We start from the raw sequence: 18,103 nt of genomic DNA on the forward strand, positions 1-18,103 counted from the left end.
TATGAACTCATGGCCCTCCTTAATAATAGATAATAAATTAATATAATAGATATAATAATAACTGAATATTAGTTAACTACAATAGAGTGCACCTTTACAAACCTCCTAGTAGCTAGATTACAGGCACCTGAAAAATCATCTAACGAGATAAAATGTTTAAAATTTCTTACTCTTGCATACCAAATGAAGAAGTAGATAAAGTCTTATAACCCAAAAATGTTAGAGGGTAAGACAGAGGAGCCAAAATGCAACTGCAGAGATAAATTAATGGTTAAATTGTTATTTAACAAGTATCATTTAACTTTATACAGCAACAACTTTATTATGTACACATTGTATAAGTTTTCCTTTAACGACAGCAAAAACAAACTTAAAATTAAGGTTATTTGGGACTTATATAATAGAAATGAAGATTTTAAACTAAAAAGTTTTGAAGGAGAAAAACACATTTTTATTCAAAACACGACTGTTCTCTTTATAGTATGGTAAAACATTAAATCTAAAAATTTGACCCAAATCTAGCTTTTAATAAATGAAAAGAACTTTTTAGTGTATGTAAACATTTCTCTATCTGTTGTTTTAAATAAATTTCAACGATTATGGAGATTTAGCTTATCTAATTATTAAACTAATTATTTTAGTGACATAACAATGCTTAAATTTTTTATTCAATTTCGCTAATACTTTGACTTATGAATTATTTTATTAACTACTTAATAAACTGGCTGAGGATATATTCTGTTTAACAGAATACTTCTGCAACTATTTCAGAAGAAACCGTAGGGTTAACTTATATATATATACTAAAACTAAAAGTATATAACTTATAAACTTTTTTGTTTAGTTTTTTTCTAATAAGCTGATTCGAAAAGTTTCCAATCGATTGCAGTTTATAAAGTTTCCACTAATGTTCTTATCCTTTTATATAAAGTGCATAAATGTTTGTTTTCTTTAACGCAATGTAAATTATGACCTAATAAACATGTTAATCATTTTGATGTTTACAAAATAGTTTTAAAAAACATAATAAAAAAGTAACACTTGTTTATAAGATTTTAAACCGATATTTATCTTGTTTTAATTCTTAATTCTGACTTATTATTTTTAATTTTAATTACCTGCTCAATATATTTTGTTTATTTACCGTCTTTAATTTTCAAGTTAATACTACTACTACTTTCTGATCACACAAAGTGTATCACTCACTGATTTTTAATAATCTGAACTATTTCATTTTCTTCATAGATAATAGAGCTAAATTTTCATAGCCACATTTCTAAAATCCTTTAAATGTCGCGATAAAAACCTTTGCGTAAAAAGTTACGCATTGCTTGTTTTTTAATTTTTTGAAATGAAATACAAATGGTTACATAAAATTTTAACTTTTGTATCAAATTATATCTAATGTAAAAATGCTTCTGATATTAATTTAGCATTTTTAACTATTCTAAATTAAAATTTAACGCGGTAGACAAGTTAAAATTAGTTTGAGAAACTCATCATTTATTTCTGTTGAGTAAGTAAATAGTTGTTGTTGTTGAAAGTAAAGCTTACAAAAATTTCTAGCAGTTTACCATTAAAAAATTGCAGTTTTTAAAAAATGCTTTAACTTAATATTAGAAAGTTAAAAACTGTAACAAACAACTTTTGAGTGCTTATAAGTTCAAATTTTATCATTTTAAGCTGGTTATAAATTTATATGCTGCAAAACTCTGTTCATTTCATTGGACTTTTATATCAAAGGTGAGGTTCTTAGTTTTATTGCTTAAAACTTAAACAAAAAGCTTACTACTACATATAATATATAATTAACACTTTTCTGAGTTATAGTAATTACAAATCGTATTAACTATCAAATATTGATGATTTATATGGTAAAACTAGTAAGGTAATGTAGGAATATGAAGTTTTACGCGACAAAGTTTAAGTTGGGTCCCTTCAAACCTTCTTTTTTTAATATAAACAAAATGTAATTTTGTTACTCTTTAACATATAATAGTTCAGCAAACTGACTAACTAGTTTATTTGTATGCAATTTAGCAGAAGTCAAAAATACCTGCTTTAAGTAAGTAAAAATAAAAAAAGTATACATAACATAATAAAAAACATTTCATTAATACAATAAGTTATACTTTGATAAACATGTAAATTTGTAAAGTTTATATAGATAAAATAACTTCATTAAAAGCTCTAAGACTTTTGAAATCAATCCCTTTTTATGTCACAAAATGGCTAAAAAAAATTCAAAACCACCATGGTGTATGTATTACAACAGAATTTTTCAAAACATTATTTCACGCAGCAATCAGTTTCTCAAACGGAACGTTTTTCTCCAGGAGCGCGCAGATTTCTTCGTTCTCGGCGTTGCGGTACTCGCGCTTGAGCTCCCCATAGACGAACCTCATCGCTTCGACCTCGTCCCCCGCCATCGCGCCGTGCTCCTTACACTTCTCTTCCATCAGCGCCAACACGTGGCTGTTCCGCATCACGTGGTCCACGTAGAGCTCCATGGACAAAGTGCCTTTCTCGTTTCCTATCAGCCGGTGGCGGCGGAACTTTCCGCGGAACTTTTCATCCGCGCTCACGAGCATGTGGAGCAAAATGTAACCAAGGCTATCTTTGAACTTCCTCCAGTGATCAGCGATGCACGAAAAGGTCTTCTCCGATTCGATGACGTAAGCGGTCACGTGGTCCTCGAAATACCGCCTGATCAGCATTATCATCACGTGCAAGTATTCGTTTTTGAGGAAGAGGTAGCTTCTGAGGCTGGCGGTGACCGCTGTGCCATCGTACTCGGTGGTGCACGTTCTCAGGAGGAGGCGCACTTCATCCGTGATCGCAACTCTGATGTTGTTCGCGTGCACCGATTCTAAGAAATCGACGCAGGTCTGGATCAACGGGTCCATGATCATCTTGGTTTTAAGAAATGCAACTGAGGAAAAAATTAATTAGTTGTCTGGGTTGTAGATTACTTTAAAACTTAAAGTAAATATTTTCCAACTTTACTATCATTACATACATTATTAACGATAAAAACATTAGCCTGTTGGTTTATGCTTAAACATGGCATTATGTACTACACTACAGTACACAGTACTACAGCAAACACTATTAACGTTAAACATTTAAAAAGGGTAATTTAAATTCCTAAAAAAGGTTTAATTTCATCATATTCGCCTAGGATCTACACATATAGTTTTATGTACACATAATGACTTCTTAGGGGTATACTTGACAACACAAAATAACTAAGTTTTTAAGTAACTCATGCTTAAACGGTTAGCTTTAAATATCAACAAAGCTGTAGCACAAATTTTATTTCTAAATGTAAAAAATATCAAAATAAAAAGCAATTTATTTAGTCATTGTGCATTGCCCAAATTGTTATAGAAATTTTTTTTGTTTCTTTTAATCAAAAACATACATGCTTCTTGAGAATAATGTTAAGCTTATTAAATAAACTTTTATGTATTAATTAGTAAACTGTCTAATTAAAAAAACCGTCTTTAAAAAATGCGCATTGATAAAATTTTTGTTCAAGTTGCAAAAAATTATATTGAATTAATAAGTCGGCTCAGTTACTTCCACAGCTAGACTTATATTTAAAAAAAGATGCGATATATTCCATTATACTACTAGAAGTTAATTCGATAAAAAACTTTTTTAGACCTTGTACGAAGGAAAAACAAACTAATTACAACTGTGAGTTCTTAATAAAATAAGGTAAAATTTATATTTTTACAAGCAGCTTATGAAGAAAACATTTAATTTACAATCATTACTTTGAAAACATCCTTTTTTTAATTACAATCATCTCCAAAACTTTACAAATAGGAATTCAAGGAAATTTTTCGAATTTTATTAAAGCTATTAAAAAACTGATTTAAAGATATAAGTTTGTACAAAGTCTGTAAAAATGGATACTGACTTTGTTGATCCTTTTAACTAGTCACAATTTTTAATGATAACATGCGGCATATTTAATATTAGTTTAGTTAGAAGTCACAGTGTACTTTCTTACATAAACAAACAATGACAAACTTAAAAAACAGATATAAATTAATATTGCATTAGTGTATAAATATTTACTTCTTGATAAAATTAAGTATAATTTTAGATTTTCGAAAGTATGTAAGAAAAGTAATGGAATCATTTTTTTTAACAACAGCTTTTATCTATATAAGAAAATGGTAGCTTTAATTTTATAAAAAACGCAAAGTATTTAGTTACAATTTAAACAGGCTCGATTTATCACCGTAAAAAACAGTTTATAATTTAAAGAACTAAACGTTTTCGTTAGCATCTATAATAGAGCTTAATAAACTCTCAAACAGTGACGACTGTAGAAACAACATTTAAAAAATACACAATAAGTAAACTAAAATTGTAAAAGATAAAATAAATTTATTGAACTAAACTTGATAGATTTAACATCAAATGAAATGAATTATGAACTTATACTGAAAAAAATAAATTAATCTGGCTATTTTAAAACGTTCTATTTAAAAAAATCTTTCAATAAAAAATGACTAAAAACTATATTAATAAAGCTAAAACTAATCGAAGTTTCCTAAAATCATTTAAATCTAATTTTAGTCTTTTTTCTAGCTACGAGTATCTCGTTAAATAGATAAAAAAAGTTTTTTAGAACATAAGTAATAACAATTTAACAGTTTTTAATTATAGTTGTATTATAATATCAATTTTGGTTAGTTAATGAGATTTTGTTGTTTACTCACAAACCTTAAATTAAAATCACTAATAAAGTTATTAATTAGAACTAAAATTTGCTTTACAAACAATGACTATAAGTTTAAACAATAACATTTTATAGGCATTCAATTTTATTCTTAAACTGAATAAATTAATAAAGAAGCTTATCTTTTATATAGGATCTAAATAAATACAAGACTGTAAAATACAAAAATAATAACAAAGTTCCAAAATATACACGTATTAAAAACAATTCATTTGAATCTGAATTAGTCTAAGTGTAAAAAGCAACTGTTTTAAATAAGTTATTTTAATTAGACACTATAATTAGTTTATATTTTTTCACATGACCGTATATTTTCTTCAAGTTTTGATAAATTTTATTGTATTTATTCTTTTTTCTAAATTATGTACGGCTAAATTTATAATAATAACGATACTACGTAACAAATAATAACTTTTGTTTCTGGTTCACTTATTTTACAAAACAGGAATTTAATTCAAAACTATCATTTAACAAAAGATATTGAATTGTAAAATATAAAAAAAATCATTCTTTCTAGTACATTATATAAGTCACTATGGTTGGATAAATGAAAATTATAAAAAATAATCTGATAAAGAATAAATAAAAAATAATAACCGAAAGGTTTTTTCTTACAACAGGGGGTGTTGGACCAAATTTTTGAACGCTTTTTTTCTATTCAATAAACAGTATTCTTAAAAAATTAAAACCTGATAAAATCAAGCTTTAAACTAAACTGAAATTAGTGTTTGATTGTTTTTAGTAAAAACATTATTAAATCAAACAACTATTTCAGTTTAGTTAATTAATTGAAAAAAAATTTATGGTGTAATATAAACCTACAAAATTAATAGTAATTAACTACTTAAGAGAAAACAAAACATTTTTGGTCAAACAAGAATCCTATTAATTAAAAACAATCAACAAAATATTTAAAACTTTAAACAATAAAATTTAAAAAATTAATTATGTCAATTTTAAGCATATGATATTTTAAAACTATTGCAAGTTGTAAAAACAGCAAAAACTGTTTGACAAGAATATCTAACCAAATAACTAAACTAATACATCAAACTATACTTTATACCAATTTAATTTTATTTTATATTTATTAAAGAAACACCTTATTTAAGAACCAAATAACAAACACGACAAATTCAAAATATAAATTTCTAGAATATTACAAAAGTTTTTAATCTGACATTAACAAACTGCTTTAAATTTTCATCTTTCAAAATATATTAATTTATTAAAACATGTTGCAACTAAGCAATTTTGCTTCGTTTAAATATCGCGTCACATATATAAGTTAAATAATACTTGTTCTATATATGAATTAGATTAGTTGAAATATTTTAGTTAACCTGGTTAATAACAAAATAATTGAGTAATATTTAAACTTTTTAAGTTAGAAGTAAATATTCAGACCAGTTCTTCTTAAAGCATCTTCATTAATACTTTTATTTAATGAAAACTAGCTTTTTTTTTCATATTCCTACAAATAATCTCTATTTTCTTCAAAGTATCTTTCTAACTAGTTCAATAAAAGTTAAGGTTTGACTTTTTTAAATACTTATTTTCCTTATGTTAGACAACTTAACTTTTTCAATAAAAGCTAACTTGAATAAATGTAATTAACTGTGCGTAAAAGTTTTTACCAAGTTTCAAATACGTGTTTCAATCATTTAACAGTAAACAATATACTAAACATATAATTTTCGAATCTATTTCAAATTCAAATGTAAAATGTGATAACTTTTTTCTAGTTTTAACTTTATATATACACACAGCTACTTCAACTTAAATAGTTATATTTAGAAGAAATCTACTTATTCAATATAAATTTAAATTAAAATTAATTATTTTATTTCTAGAGAACTCTAACACCTTAATAAAAAATACACTGATTTTAGTTTACTTAATTGATTTTTATAAGACCTTGTTGTCATAAAAATTTATTTTAATTTAAATCAATAAGGAAGTATTTAAGTGCAGGTAATTATGTAAATAGTTAGACAATGTGTTTAGTATTTTTAACTACTCTAAAAAATTATTAAGTTTTAAACTTATTTTTAAAACTCTTAAATTTTTAGCATACATCAATAGTAATACAACTTCATTTTAATTTTGTTGAAGCTAAAACTTTTTTCAAAATTTAAATAAAGTTAAGCATATTCAACGTATATATAACTTTGACATTTCCAAAACTTGAAGTTTATATTTATCTTAATTCTCTAGATTTGCGTTTTTTAAGCAATAAATGAAACAGAATAAATAAATAATTTATGATATAATGTAAAATACTGAATAATTAGGATTAATATTAAATCAAAATAATACGGATTTGGATTCTGCCGAATCCTAATTTAAAATAAGACTCGGATTCGGACTCGGCCGAAATTTTGGACTCAGTAGATCACTACTTATTATTATAGGCAATGAGACTATTAAACACACTTATTTATTTTATAATTAATTTAATGATATTACATAACATGTATCACACAATTTATAATATTTTCAATTTTTTGTAACAAACTGTGCATAGTTCGTCAAACAATTCTAAAAGTTTTACACAAACCAACGTTTTCAGTAATTGTATGAAGCTTATACATCAGCATTTTAATTCATATCGACGCATAAAAAAATATCTTAATCTAATAAATATCAACAACTCTTTTTTTTATCACACTTAACATTTTTTATTAAATTTTAGTAATTAAGCCTAGTGAAAGTTTTATTAATAATTTTATACTAACATTTTCATCAACAGTATAGGACTGATATATCTGTGTCTTCAGTATTCCAACATTTTCTACCAGTTCGTCTACTTTCGATCGACGAACTTTCACCAAACTGTAGTTTTGTGAATCTTCTGTGTTGTTTGAGAAATAAAAAACAAGGTATTTACAATGAATATTGAACTTTAAATTTTATGTGTATCTTATAATGTGTTGTATTTGAAAAGTATACCAAGTTATTTATTATGGTAAAAGTTAATCGACTCTAGACTGACGCACTATTACAAAACTATCAATATTCTGTGGTGATGTATGTTTTGATTATAATTAAATTATTATCTTTGCTATGACTATTAAAACTTTAAGCAGTTTAGTGTACTTTGTTACACAAAGGCTAATTATATAGGCTCTAAATTAACTTAACAACTGTACATTTTTACTATATTACGCATAAAAAAAATAAAAAAGTAAAGTATTTAGTTCAAAATTGGCAAGCTTTACTTACTACTAATAAAAGAAAACAAATTTAGTTCACAATAAAGATCTATATACAATGATGTTTAACATTTTATTGAATTTGTAGCTATATTTTTAGTTACATGCACTCGTTTTTATTCAAACCAAATATGAAACGTAGCTGACAGGTTTAGAGAAATACCACAAAAAGATAGTCTCACCCTACTGTTAAGCTTTAATTTCACCTTCTATGTTATGAAAAACATATAAAAGTTGATTTTTGTCTATGTATAAGTGTTTCTACTTATTTATAAGCAAAAATGTATATTTTTTAATTTTAAAAGCTCCTGAACGAAGCAAATTAAATACACAAATATTTAAAATACTTGTATTCTTATCTAACGAGTAATTTTGAAAATTTCAGTAATTTTAGTTCTCTTTGCAAGGTCTTCTTCTAAAATGGACTATGCTTTATCTGTGTAATTAATAATTATCATTTATATAAATAAATACTAAATCAATACAAAAAATATAATTTTAATAAAGTATTAAGTAGTTTAAATAGACAATAACACTAAAATAGATATCACTTCGATAAATAGAAAAGTTGTATAAAGACAGTATAATCTGTATGATAACTAAAGAGCCGTTATGTTCAAAAAAGTGTGTTTTGTTTAATACATTACTGTACAATTGAAAATATCAACGTTTAAAACCAAGTCATTTATAAAGCAAACTAGTAACAGGGTTGCCGAATGTTTTTGACAACTTTTTCTCGGATTTAAAAAAAAAAATCTAGGTTTTTAAAATTAATGTATAACTGTGTTTTGAATTGGGTTAAATAGTATAAAAATATTGAAAACCTACTGTAAAGTTACATCCGATATGTTTTTTAATAAAAAAATTTTTTGATGATGAATTTTTTTTTTTATTATATGATCAATTTTTTGTGCTGAATCGAAATTTTACTACTTAAGGTGTGAAAATTGTTCAAAATTACAGGTTTTTCTAGGATTCCATGTTTTTTGGCAACCCTGTAATCATATAAGTTGAAATTTCGTCGTTAAACTTTTAGAATCAAATATTAATTTTAAAAATTCAAAACTGTTTCATTTGCACAAATACGTATAATATCGGCTTAACCAAACTATGCAGGGTTTTTCTAAAACAAACCAAGCTATCCTGAGTTTGTAGATGTGATAAATTTAATGCAACAAGCTTTCAAAAATTACTGATAATAATGTGTTTTTTCTTAACTGTTCAATGCAGCCTTAGTATTTATACATTTTGTGTTTAGGTAGTTAAATGTTTTTTTTTTATAATGACGTCCTTCAGACTGCAACTTTTTTGTGAAAATAAAATAAATAAACGCCTCAAGGATTTAACTAAAAGTTTTTTTTAAATGTCCTAAAACAAAACAAAAGCACATCAAATGCAACGGAAACCGTTATTAATGCGATGATATCTATAAGCCATCATAAAAGATATGATATAATGGATTTTTTAAACGAAATAGTAACGATTTCTCTTTAACTTATCAAAAAATACACAATTTATCAACTTTTTTATTAAACTGTTAGCTAAATAAACTCTATACAATTTAACACCGTAACAAGTAAAAATGAGACTTGTTGTGTAAAGGGTTCCCTCTGAAATTTCAAAAAAATATTACATGAAAACCCATTAAATATAGCAAATTTATAGGGAATTTATCATAAAAAAACAATGGATTTTGAATTTTATGAACATATTTTCATGAAACATAAAATAAAATATGTCATTAGCCGTTTATAAGCACAGTCTGAATAAGAAACTTACGAAAGCTCGAGCTCTAATTTTAGTTATATAAGCAAACGTTAGATAAATAGTGTTTAAAATAAATAAAGGAAAGATAATCCGCTAGGTGGCGCCATAGATTTCTATCACCAGGCAAAAGAAAACGTATTTATGGGGATTTCCACATTTGTTTCACATTTTTCTAGGGATTTATACGGTAGTGAAAACCCTGGGTTTATGAAACCGTACATTTGACTGATTTCAACGCTTGACTTCAAGTTATTAACAAGAATAAATTACTTGTTCATACAAATAGAAACATCATTTATAATTTTTTTTGTTAAACATAAAATTAAACAGTTGGTAATTGTTCTATCTGTATGCATACAACACTAAATTAATTAACCAGAGCTGAGTTTCGTAAACAATTATGTGTTGTGCATTGTAGACACGCTGCTATCGACTAGCTTTCAAAGGTTTTAAAAAACAAAATCATGTAGTGATAATTGATATGATATTTACAATGTTAGCCGAAGTATTTATAAGTTTTGTGATTCAAATATGGGGTATGTTTTAGTTGTTTTTTTAAGAAATAGTAATAGATTAACAAATTTTCTCTACTTAATGAAAACTTACAGTTTAACAGCTTTTTATTCTAATTAAGAGTTAAATAAAAAAGTTTTGTACAAAAAAAACCATAATAAACAAAATATTAAATCTTACATTAACACCAATCAGCTTTAAAATAACCATTGAAATTTGCATAACCGTATGCGACTTTTTAAAAAGAAGTTAATACTTAACTAAGGATAACGACAACGTAAAGAACACTAAAATGTTAGATACGTGAACAACAAATCAAACTACCGAAAAACAAACAATAAAATACTCCTAGACATGATTGATGGTCTTTCAAAGAACTAAATTTAAAAATCAACTCTACAGCTACAAACCAAAATGCTTTAAACAATGTCAACTTCAAGCGCACACTAAAAAATACACAAATTGAATGAACCTAAACAAAAAGATTATGTAAAACTATTTCCTTCAATTCCCTATTTAGTCAATCTTTTCAAAATTGATAGAGGCAAATATGTTTTAATTTTTTTAATAAACACTGCAAATAAAACTAAATACTAAGCAAAGTAATAAACGAAATAATTGTTAACTGTCTTAGAGCTGTGTGCACAAAATCTAAGTCGTTTTACAAAAACATATAAATAAACATTGACCAATAACAATATAAACAAAAAATATTTAATCCTGGAGCTGCCACTCTAAGAATCAGTGCGCAATGGATAATAAATGTTTAATTAAAAATTCAATATACATCTAAAATCATAAAAAAAAGCTAAGGATTATATTTGATCGACCGTGGGCACTGTTAAAAGTATTTGGTATAATTTTAATAACAGCTCCAAAACTCAGAAAAAATGAAATGTAACTTAAATATCAAAATAACAGATTTAGTTTTGACATCATATGAGGTATTTTCACCACATTGGGGAGGTTAAATGCATTGTAAGACTTCTAGTCTTGAAAAATAAAGAAATGCAAAGCTAACAAAAGTACAACTTAAACAAACGGTACATATTATTCTCAATGTATCCAAACTTCAAAAAACCTTGCTTTTAAACTAAAACTATCATTGGATAATCAGTATCTTCAAATATTTTGAATTGTAAAGCTTCAACTAAAGTTGTAAAACCTGTGTTTATAGTAGAAAGATGGTCTTAGCTTAGTTGTTTGAATAAACTTTAAACTAGGAAATTAGCTAAATTATTTAAAATTTAAAAAAATAAAAATTATAAATAAAATATTTCCTTTTGATGCTTACAATAAACAACCAAAACACAATAAAAGTGATTTCGTTTTTTTGGATTTTTGCTATAGTTATGTTCTCCAAGGCATAGATTTTATAAAGCCTACTTTAAAACTAATATTTTGTATTTGTTTAGTAACTACAATAATAACCATTTTTTAATCTATTTTGAAAACTTAATTAATATCTTAAAAGTAATTCTAAAAATCACAATTAAATTTTGACCCATTAGACTTCAAGCTTTTTATATAACCTTTATTTCATTATATTTATAATTTACTTACTCTCATACTTATTTTTTAAATTTCAAAGTTATAGACTTAAACTTTATTTTTATTTCTCCGTTGTGAGGCAGCTTTTGAGTACATTTTGAATACAATTTTATGTTCAAAAATAATACTTCTTTAGCATTCATTTTAACACTTTTTTTTCATTTTATCGTTTCTTTTAAATTTTAACATTTAAAACTTTAAATAACAAATATTGTATATTATTATCTCGTTATAATAAACAATATAATAGCAGCTTGTTTTGTACGACTTTATAACCTAAAATTATTTTGTACACCAATTCCTTAGCCTAAAATTTTCGAGCACATTCTTTTTATCGTTTAATAAAAATTGTAAATTTATTTTGATTTTAAATAGTTTTTATTTATTTTTCAAACTTTTTATTCATACTTATTTAAAAAATTAAATTTTATAGTTTACTATAGGAACCAAACGTTTTATTCAGTATGCAAAATAAAATGCAAAACGTTACAGTAAAATGACCAATAAACAAGGACGGTCATTTTATGGGCAATATTATATGAGTAGAGTTGCTGCAACCAAATTCGCCCAGAATTTGGTGTGACGTGATTGAGGTGCTGCTGCAATTAAAAAAACTTTTCGTACTTTTGGTTCGTAAACAAACAACTAAAAATGGCATTTAAAATGTTGAACTCAAGTTTTTGTTTACGCTGTGTAAACAATACTGCCATAAGCAAAACATTGAAAACATTACGTTTGTTAGTTAAACTTAAACTATAAACAGGCCAATGAGCTACATTTTATAAATTTTGTTGATAGATAACCTATTTGTTAGTGTTTATTTTATAAGATAAATTTATGCATAAGTTCTCATTATAAACTAAAAATATTTATCAGTTACACTTTTTTAATGCATATCAAATAACTAATTAAAGATAAGTTGATCATGTCGTGATTTTGTTTTTTTTACTATTCCTGCTAATGTTAGGTTAAAAGCACTAGTATATGTATTTGTTACACTTTGTGAAAATATTAAAAAACTTCACCTTAGTTTAAAAACTTTTTAATGTTAGTCAGTGATTTTTTTTTCTTTAAAATTACGGTTTATTAAGAAAGATTGCCTATTTAGCTGTTTTAGGTTATTTACATAAATGTTGGATAAGTAAACTTTATGTAAACAAAAAGATAAATGTTGTTTAAGTTATCAAAGTTACAAAATTGTTTTTTTATTTTAACTTTAGTTTAGAATAAACACAAACTTTCATAGTTAGAATATTCTATTTATATCACAATAAAGTTTTTTTCTTTACAAAATCTTGAATACAAAAACTATCTGTAATGTTTCTAATAGGCCTAGCCAATACTTCTTTAAATTTAAAAATTAAAGATTACTCAAATGTATTTATAAATCAAACAATTAGTTTACGTATGTTCAAGTTTTTTTTTTTTTTTTTTTTTATAAAATCTCTAAAAACGAAAAAATATCCATTAAAATTATAATAGGCCTACTCACTACTTAAGCTTTCATTTAATTGCAGCAACTTAATTAAAGCAAGACCTTGGTGGTACCCATAATTTTAATGACGTAACATTAAATTATAGGCAGATTTGTTGCAGCAATTCTGCACACAAAACGGTGCCCATAAAAAGTACTTTCGCAATAAAAACTTTACATTGAGTGCGACTGCTCATAAATTTATGCTCTAGTAGTTAGAAATGCTAAAAACTTTTTCATAATATTTTTAAGTTATTCATCTTAAACCTAAAATTCGTACAACTCAACGCTAACTTTGAGTACGTAACTTTAGACCAAATGAATAAAAATTAAAAAAAAAACATAATAGAACATATATACTGTAATACAGTGCTTCTTAAATGGGGTTCTGCGGAACCCTAGGGTTCCGCGACGCCTCTCAGGGGTTCTGCGAAGCCTTTCGATATTTAAAAAATAACATTTACTTAAATAAAAAATTTAATTTCAAATTAAAATTATGGGTTCCGCGGAAAAGTTGAACCTTGGAAAAGGGTTCGCCACTAGAAAAAGGTTCAGAAGCACTGCTGTAATCAACTAAGCATGTTGTAATTTTTAGGCATCAATTTATTCCAAACAATTTTGTATATATTTTCAAGTTAAAAATTGTTCTTATAGATGTTAAGAAAAAAAGAAAACAAATGCAATCAATACTTTAACAGAAACAACAAAAAAGTCGATTTTTGCAATAAGTTAGTTAAACTTCAATTTTTATTTTAGTTTTAGGTTTTAAACTATTGTTTTTTAAACTGTCAAAGTTTGACTTGTCGGAATTTGAGTTATCAGAATTTGAATTATCGGAATTTGAATATTCCAAATTAGAATTATTGGAATTTTAGTTGTCGAAATATGAAATGGCAGATTTTGGGCTGTTGGGTTTGAATTGTCGAAGTTTCAAATGTCAGAATTTTGGTAGTTAGAGTTCGAGTTGTTGGTATTTGAGTTGTTGTATTTGAAATGTTGGAATTTGAATTGTCGTAATCTAAATTGACGGAATTAGAACTGACATAGTTTTAATAGTTATGTAACTTTGATATATAATGTATCAATCTATTTTAAATGTCAAGAGACTGCGGCTCATGGGCTTAATACGGCCTGTGGGGTACAAATTAGCTAAAATAAGCAAAATGTTTAGTTGAAAGTTACCATTGACTAAAAGAAAGAAAATTAAACTTTAGTACTACTAAATAAGAATTTAACTAAATATATAAATAAGTATATCTGTCTCTACTTTTAACTTTAAAATAATCAATATAAGTTTATCTCCAATTAAACTTTTTAAAGATATTTTAGTGCTCAAAAATTAAAAAAAAAAGCATCATGTTAAATTACATCAACAATTGCAGTTTACCAAATTGCACAAAATTAAACATTTTCAAGTTTCAAAGATTTTAATCCACATTAAAAAAAAAATTCTCGTTTACAATCGTTTTAAGTTTCTTAACAATACATCAAAAATCTGGTATCCATACTTTAATATATATTAACCATCTGATTATGTAATTTAGAAAAGAAGTAAAACAGTATATGAAGTCGTTTAGTTTTAGATATTTTGTTTACATAAAATTCAAGCTACACAAAAATAGTTCTTCGATTAATTTAGCACTTAAAAAAGTAATGCAAACACTTGAAAAAATTTAAGTTTAAATCAATTAGTGAACGAATTTTTACTATTTCATTAATTATGGTCTTGGTCAAGTTGTTAAAATTACATAGTGAATTTCTAAAGAACTATTAAACAGAAAATTAACAACGTTTTTATTATTTACAATTTAATTAAAAAATTTTCTATATTGACATTGCATTATACGTGTTTTTTATTTGTATACACTTTTTTTTTTTTTGTTTAACTTCAAAAGGTATTGGATATTTGAAAGTAGTAGTATAGTAGTATGAAAATATTAGCCAGTAGTAGTGATCTATCAGATCGATAAAATTATCATTTGGCGGATCTGGACCCGAATACTTCATCAAATCTTTATCTGGCTGGATCATTAATAATGATTTTTATTTTAAACTATGATTCAATCAGATTCTATGTAGTTTTCTAAATCTACCCGTTATGTCTAGTCCCTTCAAGTACATGACATCATTATTTTTTTTTTGAACTCTAGAGTCCAGTGTCTAGACTCAAGACTATCTAATGTAAGTTTCAAACATTTAAAGCATGTCTAGTGTAACTTTCGAAACTTCCCTGAAATATTCCTCAGATTTTTTAACTACCCATGAAAACCTCTGATCTACAGTTTTTTAAGCTGTAAAATATAGAGAGAATATTTATATATTAACAAAAATAAAAATGTTGTAATAAGAACTGTAAATATTTATTTTTGAACTTGAATTTAGTGTAGGCTTGTTTTTATTTATGTTTATATATTAGCCATGTAATACTTTTTCACTTGTTTTTTAGTTTAATAACTAAAGAACATATAATAAAATTGTATTTAAAGAAACCATATAAATAATAGAAAGTTTATATAAAAATTGTTCAATGTAGTTTAAAAATGTTGCGATTGTTATTTATTTGTATAAAATTATTATATAAGTTAGTAATTTTATTTCTTAGTAATTTTTTTACCAAGCCAATAACAGCTACATAGTTTTAAGAACTCTAAAAAAACTCTAACAAATAATTATTCAAGCCAAAATTTCAAGTCAAATCAAACTGATTTTATTCAGTATCCAGAACTTTTTGTTTTTCAGCTTTAAATTATAATTTTAACTACTGTGCTAGCTAGAGCCGAATGGTTAACTCATTATAAGTTTTAAGTGGCATTAGCTTAGATGCCAAAAATAAAAAACTCCATAATATACATCTATGAACTTTTTTTACAGTTTGTGATTGACTTGTTGGTAGTAAGTTATTCCTATTAAATTTAGTAAATAAATTTGGTTGTTTTGTTTAACTTATTGTCTTTTCTGCTTTAAGTTTTTTAGGAGCTAAGTAAGTTTTAAAAAATAAAAATAACTTTCTTTGAAAAACTTACAGGAATTATCTTCTTCTTTTTTAAATTACACAAAAATTAATAAATATTTTTTTACCTTATTTATCTATACTGTAAATATTTTTTTAAATAATCTGAGTTGTTAAAAAACTAAAATTGTTAAATAAATGTTTTTGTTTTTTTTCTAATTGTTACACTTTTATATTTATATATATATATATATATGGGTGTTTTAAAAGAAATTTTAGGGAATACTGAGTGAAGATTTATATAACAAAAGGCTAGTTAAATAGTAATAACCACTCTTTTTTTAGATCATACAAACAACACAAGCAATAGACAAGCTATAAAAAAATCAGAAGCTTCTAGTTCAAGGGTCAAAGTTTTTAATAAATTTTTTCAATCCTTATTTTGAAGAAGTTTTAAATTTCTTTAAAAATATTAAACTAAAACAAAAGTGTAGACACATTATTTTTTTAAATAAGTAATATTATTTCAAAAAGACAATATACCATAAATAAAAAAATGAAAAAAAAAGATGTTAAAATTATTTTTCTGTAGTTTTTACAAGTCATTTTGACTAAAGTTTTAAAGAATTTCTAATATTTTGTGAACTCAAGATCAGCTAAAACTAGTTCTATTTAAACTTTAAAAACTTCTGATACACTTGAAACAAGAATGGTACCGAGAAATTCAGTTTGTACAAGCTTTATGTAACACGTGAGCTTTTTATTTAATAAATAATTTTTCTACAGTCTAATATAGCTTTTACCAAGTTTTTACTTATTTAGTCACAAAGAGTTTTCTTCAATTTTCAAAAGTTTTCTCTTTAATTTTTATTTAAATTTGTCAAATGCTTAATTTATTTTGATCATAATGAAAATAGATTTTTAAGTTTTTTTAATTTTGTTTAAAAAGTTTAATTAGTTAAGTATTTTGAATGCTTTAAAAAGTATTATTTTGATAACAACCTTAACATTTTTATATAAATTTTTAAAGAAATGCCATAAACCTTTAAGTAAATGCTTTTAAAGTTTGTTTCATGAACTATTCTAAAGAAACAAAATTGAGAATTTTAGTTTTTATGCATGAGGTTTTTATTAAGTATTAAGGGTTGCCACTTAAGCTGGAACCCTAGAAAAACCTGGAATTTGAAAATTTAGACAAAAAGAAGCTGGAAAAACCTGCAATTTGGGAAATTAAAAAAACAACTGTAAAAACCTTAAGTTTTAACAACTTTCCAATGTTCAGTTCAAAACTTAAAGAGACCCAAAAATGTGTACTTTTAGAACCTGGAAGAAATTTGGAAAACCTGGAAAAATTTTTTGAAAAACCAGTGGCAACCCTGAGTATTGCAAGTTTTGTTTTTACCTAAAACTAATATCTATATTTTTTAATGAAAATAGAGTATATGGCTATATGAAAGCATAATACCCTTCAACTTACTTAAAGTATTAGTTAACTCTAAAATGATTTATAACTTTGTAAAAAACATTTCAATTGAAATATTTTATATTAAATTGTTAAATTTGCACCTCTTTGTTGTCATTGGAGTTGTAATTACAGAATACCTGCACTAGATTTTTTTGCTGGAAAATCTTGGCATTTATAATTTAAAATCATCCTAAAAACTAAAATATTTGAGACTTTACTTATCACATATTCTAATATATCTACGGTTACCAAAAAAATCAGGCTTATAAGAACAACTTTGTTTGCTAAATTGGACATTTTTTAAAACTTTAAGTTTTAAGTATTTAATCCTAAATTTTAACTGTGCCTTAATTTAACACTGTTTTTGTAATTTGCATATTATGTGATATTGGTAAACTGTTTTTTTTTG

The sequence above is a fragment of the Thalia democratica genome, chromosome 5 (assembly GCF_965202585.1).
Source record: "Thalia democratica chromosome 5, ktThaDemo2.hap1.1, whole genome shotgun sequence".
Classification (NCBI taxonomy): domain Eukaryota; kingdom Metazoa; phylum Chordata; class Thaliacea; order Salpida; family Salpidae; genus Thalia; species Thalia democratica.